The following is an 18,546-nucleotide window of genomic DNA, read 5'->3' on the forward strand; positions in this document are numbered from 1 at the left end:
ATGGCAAACCACTTCAGTATTCTTGACTTTAGAACCCCATGAACAGTATGAAAAGGCAAAGATAGGACACTGAAAGATGAACTCCCCAGGTCAGTAGGTGCCCAGTATGCCACTGGAGATCAGTGGAGAAATAACTCCAGAAAGAATGAAGAGATGGAGCCAAAGCAAAAACAACACCCAGTTGTGGATGTGACTGGTGATAGGAGTAAGTCCAATGCTGTAGAGAGCAATATTGGATAGGAACCTGGAATGTTAGGTCCATGAATCACGGTAAATTGGAAGCGGTCAAACAGGAGATGGCAGAGTGAACATCAACATTTTAGGAATCAGTGAACTAAAATGGACTGGAATGGGTGAATTATATCCACTACTGGGGACAAGAATCCCTTAAAAGAAATGGGATAGCCATTATAGTCAACAAAAGAGTCTGAAATGCAGTATTTGGATGCAGTCTGAAAGAAGACAGAATGATATCTTTTCGTTTCCTAGGCAAACCATTCAACGTCACATAATCCAACTCTATGTCCCGACCAGAAATCCTAAAGAAGCTAAAGTTGAACGGTTCTGTGAAGACCTACAAGACCTTCTAGAACAGTTAAAAAGATGTCCTTTTCATTATAGGGGACTGGAATGCAAAAGTAGGAAGTCAAGAGAAACCTGGAGTAACAGACAAATTTGTCCTTGGAGTACAGAATGAAGCAAAAGGCTAATAGAACTTTGCCAAGAAAATGCACTGGTCATAGCAAACACCCTCTTCCAACAACACAAGAGAAGATTCTACACATGGCCTTCACCAGATGGTCAATACCGAAATCAGATTGATTGTATTCTTTGCAGCCAAATAAAAAAGCTCTATAGAGTCAGCAAAAGGAAGACTGGCAGCTGACTGTGGCTCAGATCATGAACTCCTTATTGCCAAATTCAGACTTAAAATGAAGAAAGTAGGGAAAACCACTAGACCATTCAGGTATGATCTAAATAAAATCCCTTACAATTATACAGTGGAAGTGACAAATAGATTCAAGGGATTAGATCTGATAGAGGGAGTGCCTGAAGAACTATGGATGGAGGTTTGTGACCTTGTACAGGAGGCAGGGATCAAGACCATCACCACGAAAAAGGCAAAATGATTGTCTGAGGAGGCCTTAAAAATAGCTGTGAAAAGAAGAGAAGGGAAAGGCAAAGGATAAAAGGAAATATATACCCATTTGATGCACATTTCCAAAGAATAGCAAGGAGAGATAAGAAAGTCCTCCCCAGTGATCAGTGCAAAGAAATAGAGAAAAACAATAGAATGGGAAAGACTAGAAATCTCTTCAAGAACATTAGAGATACCAAGGGAACATTTCATGCAAAGATGGGCTCAATAAAGGACAGAAATGGTATGGACTTAACAGAAGCAGAAGATATTAAGAAGAGGTGGCAAGAATACACAGAAAATTATACAAAAGAGAATCTTCATGACCCAGATAATCACGATGGTGTGATCACTCACCTAGAGCCATACATCCTGGCATGCAAAGTCCAGTGGGCCTTAGGAAGTATTGCTGTGAACAAAGCCAGTGGAGGTGATGGAATTCCAGTTGAGCTATTTCAAATCCTAAAGATGATGCTTTGAAAGTGGTGAACTCAATATGCCAGCACATTTGGAAAACTCAGCAGTGGCCACAGGACTGGAAAAGGTCAGTTTTCATTTCAATCCCTAAGAAGGCAATGCGAAAGAATGCTCAAACTACCGTACAATTGCATTCATCTCACACGCAACAAAGTGATGCTCAAAATTCTCCAAGCAAGGCTTCAACAGTACATGAACTCTGAACTTCCAGATATTCAAGCTGGTTTTAGAAGAGGCAGAGGAACCAGAGATCAAATTGCCAACATCTGTTGGATCATCAAAAAAGCAAGACAGTTCCAGAAAAAAACATCTCCTTCGGCTTTATTGACTCTGCCAAAACCTTTGACTGTGTGGATCACCACAAACTCTGGAAAATTCTGAAAGAGATGACCTGCCTCTTGAGAAATCTGTATGCAGGTCAGGAAGCGACAGTTAGAACTGGACGTGGAACAAGAGACTGGTTCCAAATACGTCGAGGCTATATATTGTCACCCTGCTAATTTAACTCATATGCAGACTACATCATGTGAAATGCCAGTCTGGATGAAGCACAATCTGGAATCAAGATTCCAAGGGGAAATATCAGTAACCTCAGATATGCAGAGGACACCACCCTTATGGCAGAAAGCAAAAAAGAACTAAAGAGCCTCTTGATGAAATTGAAAGAGGAGAGCGAATAAATTGGCTTAAAACTTAATATTCAGAAAATGAAAATCATGATATCTGGTCCCATTCCTTCACTGCAAATAGATGGGGCAACAATGGAAACAGTGAGAGACTTTATTTTGGGGGGCTCCCAAATCACTGCAGATGGTGACTCCAGCCATGAAATTAAAAGACGCTTGGTCCTTGGAAGAAAAGCTATGACCAACCTAGACATATTAGCAGAGATACTGCTTGCCAACCAAGGTCCATCTAGTCAAAGCTTTGTTTTTTTCCAGTAGTCATGTATGGATGTAAGAGTTGGACTAGAAAGAAAGCTGAGCACTGAAGAACTGATGCTTTTGAACTGTGGTGTTGGAGAAGACTCTTGAGAGTCCCCTGGGCTGGAAGGAAAGCCAACCAGTCCATCCTAAAGGAAATCAGTCCTGAATATTCACTGGAAGGACTGATGCTGAAGCTGAAACTCCAATACTTTGGCCACCTGATGCAAAGAACAGACTCACTGGAAAAGACCCTGATGCTAGGAAAGATTGAGGGTGGAAGAAGAAGGGGACGATGGGATGAGATGGTTGGATGGCATCACTGACTCAGTGGACATGAGTTTGATAAACCCCAGGAGTTATTGATGGACTGTGAAGCCTGTTGTGCTGCAGTCAATGGGGTTGCAAAGAGTCGCACATAACTGAGCAAATGAGCTGAACGGAATCATTAGTCAGATATATCTCACCTGCCTTCACTTATCAGGGTTGTTTTAGTGACATGGTACCTAAATAGTAAGATGCTTGCTGGAGCTGTTTTCCAGGAACTTGGAGTCAGCTGTGCCTAGTTTGAATTGAGCTGATTAAGAGTAGATAGGACTGCCAACCCAACCCTCTCAACCGGGCATGTAGTAGTGTTCCAGTTGGTGACCTACTGATATCAGAAGTTTAAAAACTGCACCCTCAGATCCTGCTAAAGGCCTCCACTTTGGCAAGTATGGAAGCCTGTATCTTAGTTACGTCTGTGCAGGATGAGGATTACTGCACAGTTTTTTCAATCACTTTCCCCACACTCCCACGCCTCAGGCTGACCTATTTCTTTATAATCTATCCCATAACACTCTGAGCCCTTTGTTTTCCTGGGAGGTGGGTCTTTGAGGCTTGTTCTCCCCTCTGTTTGCTTGGCTGGCTTGTAAATAAAACCTCCAATATTGCATAAACCCTCTCTCTATTACAAATGTGGCTTGCTGCCCATCAGGCTAAAAGAACCGAGTTCAGGAACAATGATGTACTGTGTTTCAGGACTTCCCTGGAGGTCCAATGATTGAGACTCTGTGTTCCCAGTGCAGGGGGCCCAGGTTCTATTCCTGGTCAGGGAACGAGTTCCCATATGCCACAATTAAGAAGTTCATAGGCTGCAACCAAAGAGGCCACAGGCTGCAACTAAGACCTGGTACAGCCAAGTAAATAAATATTAAAAAAAGAAATAGTGATATACTGTGTTTCAAGTCAAGTAGAACATTTACAGAGACATGAAAATTACATAATTTTTGGTTTGCTGATATATGGCACCCCATGCAAAAGCGGCTCCATCTTGGACCTAGAAAGTTATTTCAGCACTTGTTAAAAGATAAACCAAGGCATATTTAAAAATTCCATGGATTCACTTGAGCACTGACTGACTAGAATAAGGCAGCACCAAACTGGAAATGGTTAGGATGCTCTGAGTACAGAAGCCTGGGAAAACACCTACATAAAGAAAGTGCAGAAGCAAGGAAAGGAAGCTATTTGATTCTCCAGAGCTCAAAGCCTGGTTGCACTTTTGTGACTGGTTATCCTTAGCATTTTGCTTTTGTAACCTTGAGGTACTTACAGGCTTAGATTTTGGTTTGGTTATGTAGGCAGCCATGGTATTAGAGCCTCCTCAGTCTAATGGTCTCCTTGTTTAATTAGCTTAAAGGCCTAAATGAGAACAAGTGCCTGACACTTTCAGGGTCTCAATAAAGAGCTACAAGCATCAATAGAAGTAGCATTTTGCTATAGAATGACTAATCAAAAGGTAAACCAAATATTTTTGATTTATCTATTCATTAAACAGAGTGAAAAGGGTGATGATAAAATGCTTTAGATAAATCCAGTTCCTAGCTTGCCTTTGCCACTATTTGTATGACCCTGGGAAGGGGCTTAATCTCTCATATCTCTTTTTTAACATGAGGGTAATAACCATATTTACTTTATAGGAGATTTGTGAGGATTAAAGGAGTTATTAGGTAAAGTTCTTAATATCCTTTCTGTTTTATAACTGAATACTAAAACAGTGTTGGCAGTTATTAACATTATGGTTTATTTTATTTAGTCTCAATGAAGAACAGTCATGGTAAGAGAATCTTAAATCTCTTACTCAAGAAAAGAGGGGGAAATTATAGATTTGAAAAGCTCATTTGAAATCTGTTGCAAAGAAACTAAAGCAACAAAATCTAAATAGATGGGCAGAAAAAGACACACACATTGAAAACACTGAGAGGTGAAAAGAAAGGCTTCAGATTTCCTTATTTTATTCATTTAGCGAACACTTTATAATATTCACTAAGGACCAGAGGCTTCTGTAAGCACTCCATAATCAGCAACTTATATAACTTTAATAATCCCATGGGGCAGATACTATTTTTATCAGTTTTATAGATAAAAAGGGAGAGGCCAAATAAGTTACATACCCCAAAGTCACACAACTAGCCAGTAACAGAGCAAAGATCTGAACACCCAGGACTGATGTCCTTTAGGATGGACTGGTTGGATCTCCTTGCAGTCCAAGGAACTCTTAAGAGTCTTCTCTAATACCACAGTTCAAAAGCATCAATTCTTCAGTGCTCAGCTTTCTTTATAGTCCAACTCTCACATCCATACGTGGCCACTGGAAAACCATAGCCTTGACTAGACCAACCTTTGTAGACAAAGTAATGTCTTTGCTATTTATATGCTGTCTAGGTTGGTCATACCTTTCCTTCCAAGGAGTAAGCGTCTTTTAATTTCATGGCTGCAGTCACCATCTGAAGTGATTTTGGAGCTCAGAAAAATAGTCTGCCACTGTTTCCCCATCTATTTGCCATGAAGTGATGGGACCAGATGCCATGATCTTACTTTTCTAAATGTTGAGCTTTAAGCCAACTTTTTCACTCTCCTCTTTCACTTTCATCAAGAGGCTCTTTAGTTCTTCACTTTCTGCCATAAGGGTGGTATCATCTGCATATCTGAGGTTATTGATATTTCTCTGAGCAATCTTGATTCCACCTTGCACTTCATCCAGCCCAGCGTTTCTCATGATGTACTCTGCATATGAGTTAAATAAGCAGGGTGACAATATACATGCTTGATGTACTCCTTTTCCTATTTGGAACCAGTCTGTTGTTCCATGTCCAGTTCTAACCGTTGCTTCCTGACTTCCATACAGATTTCTCAAGAGGCAGGTCAGGTGGTCTGGTATTCCCATCTCTTTCAGAATTTTCCACAGTTTATTGTAATTCACACAGTTAAACACTTTGGCATAGTCAATAAAGCAGAAATAGATGTTTTCTGGAACTCTCTTGCTTTTTTGATGAACCAGCAGATGTTGGCAATTTGATCTCTGGTTCCTCTGCCTTTTCTAAAACCAGCTTGAACATCTGGAAGTTCACAGTTCACTTACTCCAAGCCTGGCTTGGAGAATTTTGAGCATTACTTTACTAGCGTGTGAGATGAGTGCAATTGTGCAGTAGTTTGAGCATTCTTGACATTGCCTTTCTTAGGGATTGGAATGAAAACTGACCGTTTCTGAGTCAAGGATTTCTAAAGACTTTCAGCAATGGCAAAATAATGAGTGTGACTGTGAGGCAGTTTGAGCATTGGGACTACGGTGACTTATTAACTATCTAAGATTTTAAGTTCTGAACCATTGAAATGAACTTTTATCATCTTTTACAAGTTGAACTCCAAGGGTAACTGTCAGTTACAGTTCCTGTATATACAGTTTTATGAGAAAAGCACTGTTCTAAGTTAAAATTAAGTGGGCAGCCTGAAGTGTAAACATAGATCCTGGGGGGTTAATCAGGCAGCAAATGAATCCAACCTTACTCTGTCATTTTTTTCTATCTAGACACTCAACTTTGAGAAGGTGATGGCACCCCACCCCAGTACTCTTGTCTGGAAAATCCCATGGATGGAGAAGCTTCGTAGGTTGCAGCCCATGGGGTCGCTGAGTCGGGCACGACTGAACGACTTCACTTTCCCTTTTCACTTTCATGCATTGGAGAAGGAAATGGCAGCCCACTCCAGTGTTCTTGCCTGGAGAATCCCAGGGACAGAGGAGCCTGATGGGCTGCCGTCTATGGGGTCGCACAGAGTCGGACACGACTGATGTGACTTAGCAGCAGCAGCAGACACTCAACTGAGTGGATGATGCCACCAATAGGAAGGTAAAGGTATACGGCCTTTAAGGGTCCTTGACATGACACCCTTGAGGTCCAGGACTCTCCACTTTATGTGCACAAAGGGCACAGGAGTGTCAGAAATTCTAGATTCAAATCCTACAATCCCGCTTGCAAGTTTTAGGAACTTAGGCATACTAGTGAGCCCCTCTAAGCTTTATTTTCCTCATCTGTAAAGTCGAGATAAAAGCGCTTTATGTAGATAATGTGAACATTAAAGGTAATGTATTAGCAGAGCCTCGCACTGTGCCTGCTTGTAATAGGTACTCAATACATAAACTACTGCACAATTGCACTCATCTCACACGCTAGCAAAGTAATGCTCAAAATTCTCCAAGCCGGGCTTCAATGGTACATGAACCCTGAACTTCCAGATGTTCAAGCTGGATTTAGAAAAGGCAGAGGAACCAGAGATCAAATTGCCAACATCTGCTGGATCATTGATAAAGCAAGAGAGTGTCAGAAAAACATCTGCTTGAATGTCCAAGGCTTTGACTGCGTGTATCACAACGAACTGTGGAAAATTCTTCAGACCACCTGACCTGCCTCTTAAGAAATCTATATGCAGGTCAAGAAGCAACAGTTAGAACTGGACACCGAACAACAGACTGGTTCCAAATTGCTAAAGGAGTACGTCAAAGCTGTATATTGTCACCCTGCTTATTTAACTTATATGCAGAGTACATCATGAGAGATGCTGGACTGGATGAAGCACAAGCTTCAGGACATGACTGAGCGACTGATCTGAACTGAATGTTCTAGACTGATTAGTGTATAGTTAGTTATTGAGGATGTATATGCTACTAAAATCTGTCTGCCTATGCAAGAGACATAGAGATGTGGGTTCTGTCCCTGGTTCAGGAAGATCCCCTGGAGGAGAGCATGGCAACCCACTCCAGTACTCTTGCCTGAAGAATCCCTATGGACAGAGAACAGTCAGACACAACCGACATAACTTAGCACGCATGCTTGTTACTAAAGTCAAATAGACAAAGTTTTGTATTGTAGCATCAGAAAGCAGTTCTTCTCCAATAGAGGACAGTTCAGTATATGGTGTAAGGCACAAGACAGACTGGTAAATGGCTTTCTCAGTGCTTACTGGTTTTGACAAAAAGAGTACTCTTTTTCTAGAGAGAAGACAGCCTGCAATAAAATCTTAAATAATCCCCATACACTTACAAGCTCTTTGGGCTTTTCTATATCTTTCATGGGGTCTCTAACTATCTTACATCTAAGGAACAACTTCCAGACCAATGAATGCTGATCCTGATCATTGATGATCACATGGCGGAATGGCATCACCATCTTCCTGTTTCATGAGTCCTGAGAGATAAACTACAAGAGCACTAAGGGTTTGCGTGCCCTGCCGCTATCTCAGAGGCCAAACTGAAGGCAGCGTCCCACGAGGTAAACCGGGAGGGCACCGAGGGCCTCACGTGCTGTCAGTATTTCTCAGGAGTGAGACTGGAAACGAAACATAAGCCTGCAAACTGCTTTCTGCTAGGATGTGCCACAGAAATACTTTCTCTGACCTTGAACACCGTTTACCCCTGCTGTTGGCAGCTATTAGTGAAGACACTCATCCTGACCGCATTTCCCTTGCCATCAGATTGATTCATTTACCAAGAAATGATGTGATATTACTATTTCAGGCTCGTCAGATCAACTGTATTAGCACTGGATGTCACTGTTGTTCCATGAAGACAGAACACAAGTGTGCTTCTTCCTCGGCGAATTTCAGAAATGGCCTAGAGGCTTCTGGAAAAGCTCATCACAAACTTTGGCAGCACCGCACAATATTTCTCAACCAGCCTGGCCCTCATGTTGCTATTTTCAGATTCTAAATCTAACCTATTCCAAGAGCAAGAGGCCAGGAGGAAAGCCAAGAGGCCTCTGAGGCACAGAATTTATATAGATTCATCAAATTACTAGAATTACTAGAAAGGTATATTTATAAGCAAGAAGTTCGGCACTTGCTACAAGTTTCATAAACACAATAACAACAACTTAATGCCTTAAATATATATTAATATCTGAATCAAAATGAATTACATCATCATCCCATGAAAGAGTTCCAGAAGCATTTCTTTGGTAAATGAGACACAAATATTAACTCTTGCTTCTTATTCCAGTCACTTCATAACCAAGTAACAGCCCATAATCAAGGCTATTAAAGCTTTCAGTCTGACCTTCTAAACTGCTCTTGGACAAAAGCAAGCACAGCAGGCAATGCATTTTAAGGCAATTACAGGCATAACTCAAGTATTTACAGGACACAGCATTGTAATAGAACAATCTTTTTGGTATTTCCGAGGTAACAGTTAAATCCTGCAACAGTGGTGGCCCATCAGTGGTGGGAAAAGACCAATTGCTCCTGAGGGTGGAAAATAATTTTGCAGCTTAAGCTAGTGAGGGATGGCATTTCTTCTTCCACTATATTCAAAGTGCACTACAGCAATTTTTTTTTTCCTTCTTCTACATGATTTCCTCATGACAATGTTGCGGTTACTTCAGCAGGGGGTGGAAAACTGATAAGTGTAATTGCTGTAATCACAGGATGTATAGGATGTAAATATTTGTAGGGCAATTAAAAACGATTTGCCTCTTTGGCTTCTTAAAATAAAAGGCACATCTGAACAGCAAACGAGTGGAGTTTTTGTTGTTGTTTGCTTATTTTTTTAAGTAGAAAAGATTTTAAGAGGCAAGAATATGAAATGATTTATCTAAACTTCATTTTGTGGTTTGGTTAGATGTGAATAAAGGGGAGAAAAACAAAATATTGTGGGTCAGGAGAAATGTGCCATCAAATAACTAAAAATACATTTCAAGAGAACACCCTAGGGTTATAAATGATCTCAGTGTGTGGTATTGTCAATTATCTTCTCCAGCAGGAACACTGTTTGGGGGGCAGAGGATGTCTAACTGCCAAGATGTTATTGTAACAAGTCAAGGGCTTTGCCTCATTGATTAGACACCGGTGGGATGGTAGTCAAGATCACCATGCCTATTAACCACCATGCCAAAAGTGGCAGTTCTCCTCTGAGAATAGCTTTTCTTTTTCACTCTTATCTGATTCATATATAAAACTTTGCTTCTCTACATTCAAAGTAACGTTTTGATAGCATTTGACTCATGTGCTGAATTTCTAACGTATTCAAATCTACCGGGCTTCCCTGGTGGCTCAGTGGTAAAGGATCCGCCTGCCAATGCAGGAGACACAGTTTCAACTCCTGGGTTGGGAAGATCCCCTGGAGTAGGAAGTGGCAACCCTCTCCAGTCTTCTTGTCTGGAGAATTCCATGGACAGAGGAGCCTGGAGCACACATCAGTCCATTGGATTGCAAAGAGTTGGGCGTGGCTTAGGAACAAAACAATGACTAATCTTTACTAACAGCAAAGAGAACAAAAAGACTACAGTCTACCCTGTACAAAGTGTATGGTTTGCATAAGGTAGGAAAGAGGAGGGCTGAACAGCGGTTGGATACTCCTATAGCACACAGGTTAAAATTGACATACTACAATTCGGATAGGCAAAAAAGATATAGTTTGTTATGTTCTATCACTGATGTCATCTTACCCTTGATCCTCAATTTCTCTGATTAAAAAAAAAAAAATACCCCAGGGACTTAGCTGAAAGTCTAGTAGTTAAGACTCCATGCTCCCAGTGCTGGGGCTGTGGGGGCCGGGGATGGGTGGGGGCAAGGAGTGAGGGGAGTGTTCCATCCCTGGTGGGGAAACTAGATCCCATATGCTACAACTAAGCGTTCACATGCCACGACTAAGACCCAGTACAGCCATATAAATAAAATACTAAAATTATATATATATATATATATATATATATATATATATATATAGCAAGCCAAAAAATCCTTTAACTTGACCAATGGTAGCTTTGTTTCTTGTGGTTTCAAAGGCTCTCAGGGTCACTTAATCTCTTACAGGTAAACAATCAATCATTTTGGAGTGTTTACCTCTTTGGTGCTCTTAGGAGGGCATCTGGGGATGAATAATCTCCTGAGGAGGAGGCAGAGGAAGTTTTGATCCACGCGCCATCCACTGTGAGCCCTGCTGAAATAGCAGGCCGTCTCAGCGCTCATCTCTGTCTTCGGCTGCGTTTGTTGTCAAAATGTCCGTGGACGTGGTCCTTGGAGGTCTATGGCCTCAGGACAAACAGAGTGACTGGTCCCATGAAGCTCAGCAAACTTCTTGTGCTAGTTGGGCACTGAACTTTGACTTTTTTCCAGCACTGTTGATACTCTGAGACTTAGTGGTATGTCTGTCACCTGCAAAGCCCATTGGAGTCCCAGGGAAAATAAGATGGATTCTAAGTGATAAGATAAGGTCTAACTTTTTTTTGTCTAGTTTCATTTGCTGTTGGGGGCTGTGTGCAGTGGCCTTCCACCTAATACACTGGATTCGAGTTCCCATCACAGCATCGTGGCACCTGACTGGGGTAAAAGGAGATGGCGGCGGCAGGTCATGGGCAGAGACACCACGTGAACCTCACACTGTATTCCCAGAGCCCAGGAGCAGCACACCTATGTCTCACCTGCCAGGACTCCACCCCATCCCGGTGGACAAGAACCCTGTGAATCAGCCCAGACGATGGGCCATCAAGGAGAGTGCACACTCAAGAACGCAAGCTCCTGCCTCTCCGGTCTTTGAACAAAGAATTAAATTTTCCTTTGCTTCTGAGCCAAACTCAGTCTTATTCTTTAGGCACAAAGGACACTGGGCAGGAGGACTCCAGGGGTTGGTAACATTTCCTTGGGACCCTTAACTTGGCAGTGGTGCCTGAGTCTTTGGTGACCCTTTGGCACTTACACCTAATTTTATTTACTTATGCTTAATCTTGGGCTTCCCTGATGGTTCAGATGGTAAAGAATATGCCTGCTAATGCAGGAGACTTGGGTTCGCTCCCCAGGTCAGGAAAATCCCTTGGAGAACAGAATAATTATCCACTCCAATATTCTTGCCTGAAGAATTCCTGAACAGAGGATCCTGGCAGGCTACAGTCCATGAAGTTGCAAACATTCGAACATGATTGAATGACTAACATTTTCACTTTCATGCTTAATGTTAATTCTCAGCCACCTGCTTGCTTCTTCTCACAGAAATGCTGGAATTTCAGACATTTTCCATATCAGGTATAAGATAAAGAGGAGCTTGCTGCCCCGTCTGCACATCTAGATCCTCCCCCTACCTGGTACAGACCCCACATTCTAATACCACGTTGCCTGAAGCAGAGGGATGGAGAGAAGTTTGGATGTTCTTTGATTTCCCCTCACTCAATCTGGAGTCCAGATCAGGGTTTCTGACATACTGCTTTTTTTTCCTCCCCAATCCCCACCCAAGGGTCCTTGGTCAGCGTGCTCATCTCACCTGAATTACCTGGTTTTCACCACATCTCATTTACTAATCCCGGAGGTGGAGTGGCTTTCTGTTTCCATTTTCTAGTTTAAAGTGCTGTGCTGTGCTTAGTCACTCAGTCATGTCTGACTCTTTGTGATTCCATGGACTGTAGCCCTCCAGGCTCCCCTGTCCATGGGGAGTCTCCAGGCAAGAATACTGGAGTGGGTTGCCATGCCTTTCTCCAGGAGATCTTCCTGACCCAGGGATCGAACCCAGGTCTTCCATGTTGCAGGTGGGTTCTTTGCCATCTGAGCCACCAGGGAAGCCCAAGAATACAGAAGTGAGTAGCCTATCCTTTCTCCAGGGGATCTTCCTGACCCAGGAATCTGACCGGGGTCTCCTTCACTTCAGGCAGAGTCTTTACCAGCTGAGCTACCAGGGAAGCCCATCGTAAAGTAAGCACCCTCTGTTATATATTTTATCATAGAATCGGAAAGCATATTTTGAATTCCTAGTTTCATCCTTGATACAAAAAGGAAGATTTAGAAATCCTTTTTTTTTTTCTTCACAAAAATCTGACTCATCTTCTGTGTTCAGTTGCTCAGTTATGTCCAACTCTGGAACCCTACGCTATGGACTGTAGACCACTTGGCTTCTCTGTCCATGGAATTTTCCAGGCAAGAATACTAGAATGGGTTGCCATTTCCTCCTCTAAGGGATCTTCCCCACCCAGGGACTGAATCCTCATCTCTGAGTCTCCTGCACTGTAGGTAGATTTTTACAGCTAAGCCACTGGTAAGTATAGATATTGTCTTGCTCTAAGCAAAAAATAAAACAAATCCCCCAAATCTAATCAAAGGAATCCAGTTGACCTTGAAATTTCACACTGAACATTGACTTTATTCCCAACTGTACACACTGAAGCAATATAAGCAATTTATTCCCTGGATTGAGAGTTATAAGGCAAGAAAATTTGGGGGACAGATTTTAATGATTAGCTTAGTGTCTTAAAAATATCATTTCAGTTATACTTCTTACTCACAATAGTTTTTAAAGATTAGCTTAGCATCTTAAAAAATATCATTTCAGTTTCTCTTCTGCCAATGCTTTTGGAGTCTGTACAAAGCTACATGGCACTAAAGGCATCCACAAAGTCCCAGGCATCTCTCTCACTTCTTTGTAACAGAGGAATAGATTTGATTTTAAGCTAAGAGACTCACAGCTAATGAAGAGAAATTGCCAAAAGGCAGATTTTGACCAACCTGACCAAATTCCTTATAATGTCAGAACTAAGTTCTGAAATTATCAGTTAAGGCAAATACTGCATTTATAAAAATGATCTTAGGAGATTTCTTTGAGTCTGGTGGGCTACAGTCCATGGGGTTGCAAAGAGTTGGATACAACTAAGCGACTTCACTTTGTTGCCTGTAAAGTATATTTCACTCTAAGAAAAAGTGAAAACAGGGAAACAAAAATGACCCTTCAGTTAGCCCAATAATCAACTTTTATTCCTCTAATAGGGGTATGTTGCCTGAAAAAATACACCTCAAACTCTGCTGTCAGACTCAGAAATGCTGCCGTTATAAACATGGACTCGTGGATCAATAAAGTTGTTACTCCTCTTTTTTCCAAGGGAATATAGAGTTCAAGTTGCACATGTTAGATGTACTTATGATATAATGCAACATTATGCAGAAAAATGTTCTGCGAAATATTTGATAATGAAATGCAAAACAAGTATGCTGAAAGTGATCAGATAAGGGCAATGATAATAATAACAATACTGGCATATCTCTGTGTCAGAACATTATCTCATTTCATCCTCCAAACAGCACCATGATGTAGATATTATCACTCCTGTTTGAAGGAAACTGAGACACTATTCAGAGAGACAGGCATCTTACAGCATTAAGTAATCAGTCTAAAGAATAAGAAAAAAATATTTTTTAAAGACTGAGAATCTTAGAATTCTGCATTTTCTCATTAACAAGAATCAGAAAATGGAGTGATTACCCTAAATAGCATAATATAAACACAAGTATTTACATGAAAACCATTGCAAAATTATTTCTTGTTTCTGCTAGGCCTATGGAAAAGAAAGAGAAACTAATTTTAGGATAAAGTTGCTGTTACTAAAGAGCTATAATATTCTCTTGCCTTGAATTCTAATATAAAATAATTCATAAAATGCCTGGGTGCATTCAAAATTGAATAGATGTATTTTCTAGTTCATGGTTTTCTATTGTTTCCACATGTACACACCAATTAAAACAATTTCAAACTTAATTTGTTAAAACATAACATTTCAGCTTTGCAGATCATGTTTTTAACATTAAGCTTTGTCCTGCATGCTAATCTTCAAAAACACTTTTTAAATCAGTCCTTGCCTGTAAATATGTCCATTTGGTTTAGCTCTTTGACTCATGTTCCATAATAATTCTGATTTTTTTTTTCTGAACCACAAATTGAAGCCGAGGGAAGCATGAATGCACAGAGTTTTCTTTCCTCTTTGTAAGTTTATACAAAGGTGAGGAGACATGTCTTTCATTAAGCAGATAGTAACTTCTTAAAGTTTTCAGAACCAGATGGACTAAATGATAACCTCTCTGGTGATTAGAATGTCTGATTCTTTCTAAGAGACCTTAAAGGAAGCCAATTAGCATCAGCAGATGTGTGTACAATGGAGAAAGGGAAGAAAAAGAGGGCAGGAGTGGCTTTTTAGGGACCTGGATAGAAAAAAAGATAAGACTTCTAGACAAGAGGGCTGTAGGGATTAGAGTTTTATGTGGAAGGTCTAGGGAAACAGCATAGGGGGTGAAAGGACAAGGACAGGGAAGGGCAACAGATTTGAAGGGAATTAATGCAGATACAGTACAGCAAGGAAATTATGCTTAACGAGTGTGAGAGACCCATACATATTCTGTTAAGAGGGGAATATATATTACATTGTCTTTCATTCTGAGATTGTACCCTAGAATCAAGCACTGTACGAATGTTACGATCAAAATAAGACTCTAAAATTCTCAAGAGCTCAGTTCACTTCCCCAGGTTATTCTGAATATAGCTTAGATGAACACTGCTCAGTGGAAGTATTCTGAGAGCCATGCAAGTAATTTCAATTTTTATATTTTATTTCCTTGTAAATTAAAAAACCCTTTCAGACAAATTGTAACTACAGCATTAATTGAGGTATCTCCTATAGCATGACTCCTCTAAATGTAAAGAAAAGATCCTGATTTTCCAAACTTATTTATCAATTGATCTTTAACATTTTTTAGAGTTTGTTCTGCTGTAATTGTTTGATAGTTTAATTGAAATTTTTAACTTTTTGTGGTTTTCAGTCTTTTTTCCTTATAATTATCTAACAAAATTACTATCACTGACATAATAACTATTTTTAACATCAATCTAAAAATGCTTTGTGTGTGTGTGCGCGCACAAAAATGCAAGCTATTTTATAGCTTGCCAAGGTTAAAAACTCAGTTCCTATTTTTAAAATCATTTAAAATTTATTTAACATTTAATTATCAAATTTACTATGCGTTTTCTAAAAATATCTCAATTTTTCTCCATTTTATTTTCTTTAAAAAATTTTAAACAGCAATCAAGCAGCTGTTTTGTTTTGATCTGCTCCCCCAAATTTAATTGCCTGTCATTATTAAATTTTGACTTACATTCTTCTAGTCTCTTTCTTTACTCTTCCTGTCAAAATACTAGCTTCTTTTTCAAACAGCTTTGTATCAGATGTATACATTTATTTTAAATTTTAAAATTAGCCATATTTATTTTAATGCCAAAAATAATTTAAGTATATTATTATTAAAATCATATTTCAATTTAAATACTGAGTACAATTTACATAGGTAGCACTTGTGTTGCCTGAATAATAAAAAATTATATTTTTATTATAAAATTTTATTATATAATTTATAATAAATTTAGTGTATAATTTTATTACATAGTTATATAATAAAAATAATAAAAATTCATGTAAACACATTACAAAAGTCATCTGATTTGAATCAATCCATTGGCATTGGTTTGATTGATATGATGTTTGCATCCGTAGTACCAGAAAGGAAGCACCATCTCACATTCTTCTGTATCGTGCTTATACCATGACCAGCCCCAGAGTGAAGGTACAGTCTTAGGACAAAGCTGATCTCATTTCCCATTAACCTCCCTCTTGCCATCTTTCAGATGTTTCCTCTGCAGTATCAGAAAGAAGCAAGGTCAAGTTTATGACTCCTTCTCAGATAAATGAACTCAATTCATTCAACATATTTTATTGAGGTGCCAGATACTTCCTAGACCCAGGGAATCCATCATGATCAAGATGGATGTTCTTCTCCATTGATTAAACTCATATTCTAATAGGAAAAATGGATAATAAAAAGTATGCTGTTTGTTTTCAAGGGCCTTCCCCTTCCCAATCTATTCAATAGCTTTTTCTGATCTGCTTCTGGAGAGGTGGGGTGCATGTCTGTGGATGGTATAAACCGGACTCCCTTTTACAAGCAGGAAACAGGCAGCAAGAAGAGAGAGATCAGGGTATTTCTTCTCCCTGCCTCAGCCCTACAGTTCTGGCAGATTTCAGCTACTACATCTCCTGTAAAATAGACTTTCTCTAAACGAATCGCCAGTCTAGGTTCGATACAGGATACAGGATGCTTGGGGCTGGTGCACTGGGATGACCCAGAGAGATGATATGGGGAGGGTGGTGGGAGGGGGGTTCAGGATTGGGAACTCATGTACACCCGTGGTGGATTCATGTCAATGTATGGCAAAACCAATACAGTATTGTAAAGTAAAAAAAAATAAAATAAAAAAATAAAAAATAGACTTTCTCAACAGTGCCAGATCTCATTGGAAATTCTACTTTCTTCCTCTGACTTTTTATACCAAAGCACATATGGTAAATTATCTGAGAGAGTTAGTTGCTCAGTTGTGTCTGGCTCTGCAACCCCAGGGACTGAGGCCTGTCGGATCCCTCTGTCCATGGGATTTCCCAGGCGGGAATGCTGGAGTGGGCTGCCATTTCCTCCTCCAGGGGATAATCCTGACCCAGGGACTGAACCCAGTCTCCAGATTTTTTTTACCATCTGAGCCACCAAGGAAGAAAGGAAGATTATCTGAGATGATAGCTACCAATGATTCATTTCAACCTTTTATGTTCATACTGATCCTCTTCTTAATAGGTAGTATCCAGTTCACCTCCCCTTGAAACTGGACTTGCCTTTGACTTGCTTTGTCCAGGAAAATGTGGCAAATGTTATGCTCTGTCAGTTCTGGGATAAGTCGTTAGGAGGCCCAGCAGCTTCCACTTTGACTTTCCTGGGACCCAGACACCTAATAAGCGCTCGGGCTAAATTATTAAATAAGGAAAAAAAGCGATATCGGCCTGGTCCAGCACTCACCAGTCCAGCCGCTCCAGTACAGAGGCAGCGGGTGTATGAACGCACCCAGCTCCAGGTGAATTTCCCCAGCAAACTCTATCAGGTAGAGAGTGGAGACAAGCCATTTCTACCAACCCCTGCTCAAACTGAATAACTGTGAGGAAATAAATGGTGAGTACTTTTTTAAGTTACAAAAAAAAAATAAAAAACTAACTTCGTTTTCAAACAGCCTTGTATCAAATGTATACATTTATTTTAAATTTTAAAATTAGCCATACTTATTCTAATGCAAAAATAATTTAAGTATATTGTTTTTTAAATCATATTTCAATTTAAATACTGATTGCAATTTACATAGGTAGCACTTGTGTTGCCTGAATGAAAAATTCATGTAAATACATTGGAAAAATCATCTGAATTGAATCGATCCGTTGACATTGGTTTGACTGAGATGATGTATGCATCCGCAGCACTAGAAAGGATGTGCCATCACCCACCTTTCCCTGGCGACTTCCCCGGTGGCTCAGACGGTAAAGCGTCTGTCTACAATGCGGGAGACCCAGGTTCGATCCCTGGGTTGGGAAGGTCCGCTGGAGAAGAAAATGGCAATCCACTCCAGCACTATTGCCTGGAAAACCCCATGGACAGAGGAGCCTGGTAGGCTACAGTCTATGGGGTCGCAAAGAGTCAGACACAACTGAGCCACTTCATTCACACTAGAAAGGATGTGCTATCAACATACTTACTATAACATAGCAAACTTTATGAAATATTACTGTTATAGTAAAGCAATAGTTTCCTGCAGAAAAGTAATCTATACTGCTTCAGGTTTTAAATGGAAATTAACTAAAATAAAATTAAATAAATGATTCAATTCCTCAGTCTCACTTGTTCCTCATTAACATTTTCAAGCTCTGTATAGCTGCTGATGACTATGGCTCTTGTATAGAGTAGTATAGGTCTGAAAACAATAAAACGCATATTGTTATCTTTATTCGTATGTGCAGTGATGGAGGGACACAGTTCTCACGCCTCTCCTCACGTGGTTCGGACTACTTGACAAATCGTGGAGGTGTTATT

The sequence above is a fragment of the Ovis aries genome, chromosome 22 (assembly GCF_016772045.2).
Source record: "Ovis aries strain OAR_USU_Benz2616 breed Rambouillet chromosome 22, ARS-UI_Ramb_v3.0, whole genome shotgun sequence".
In the NCBI taxonomy this organism is placed as follows: Eukaryota; Metazoa; Chordata; class Mammalia; order Artiodactyla; family Bovidae; genus Ovis; species Ovis aries.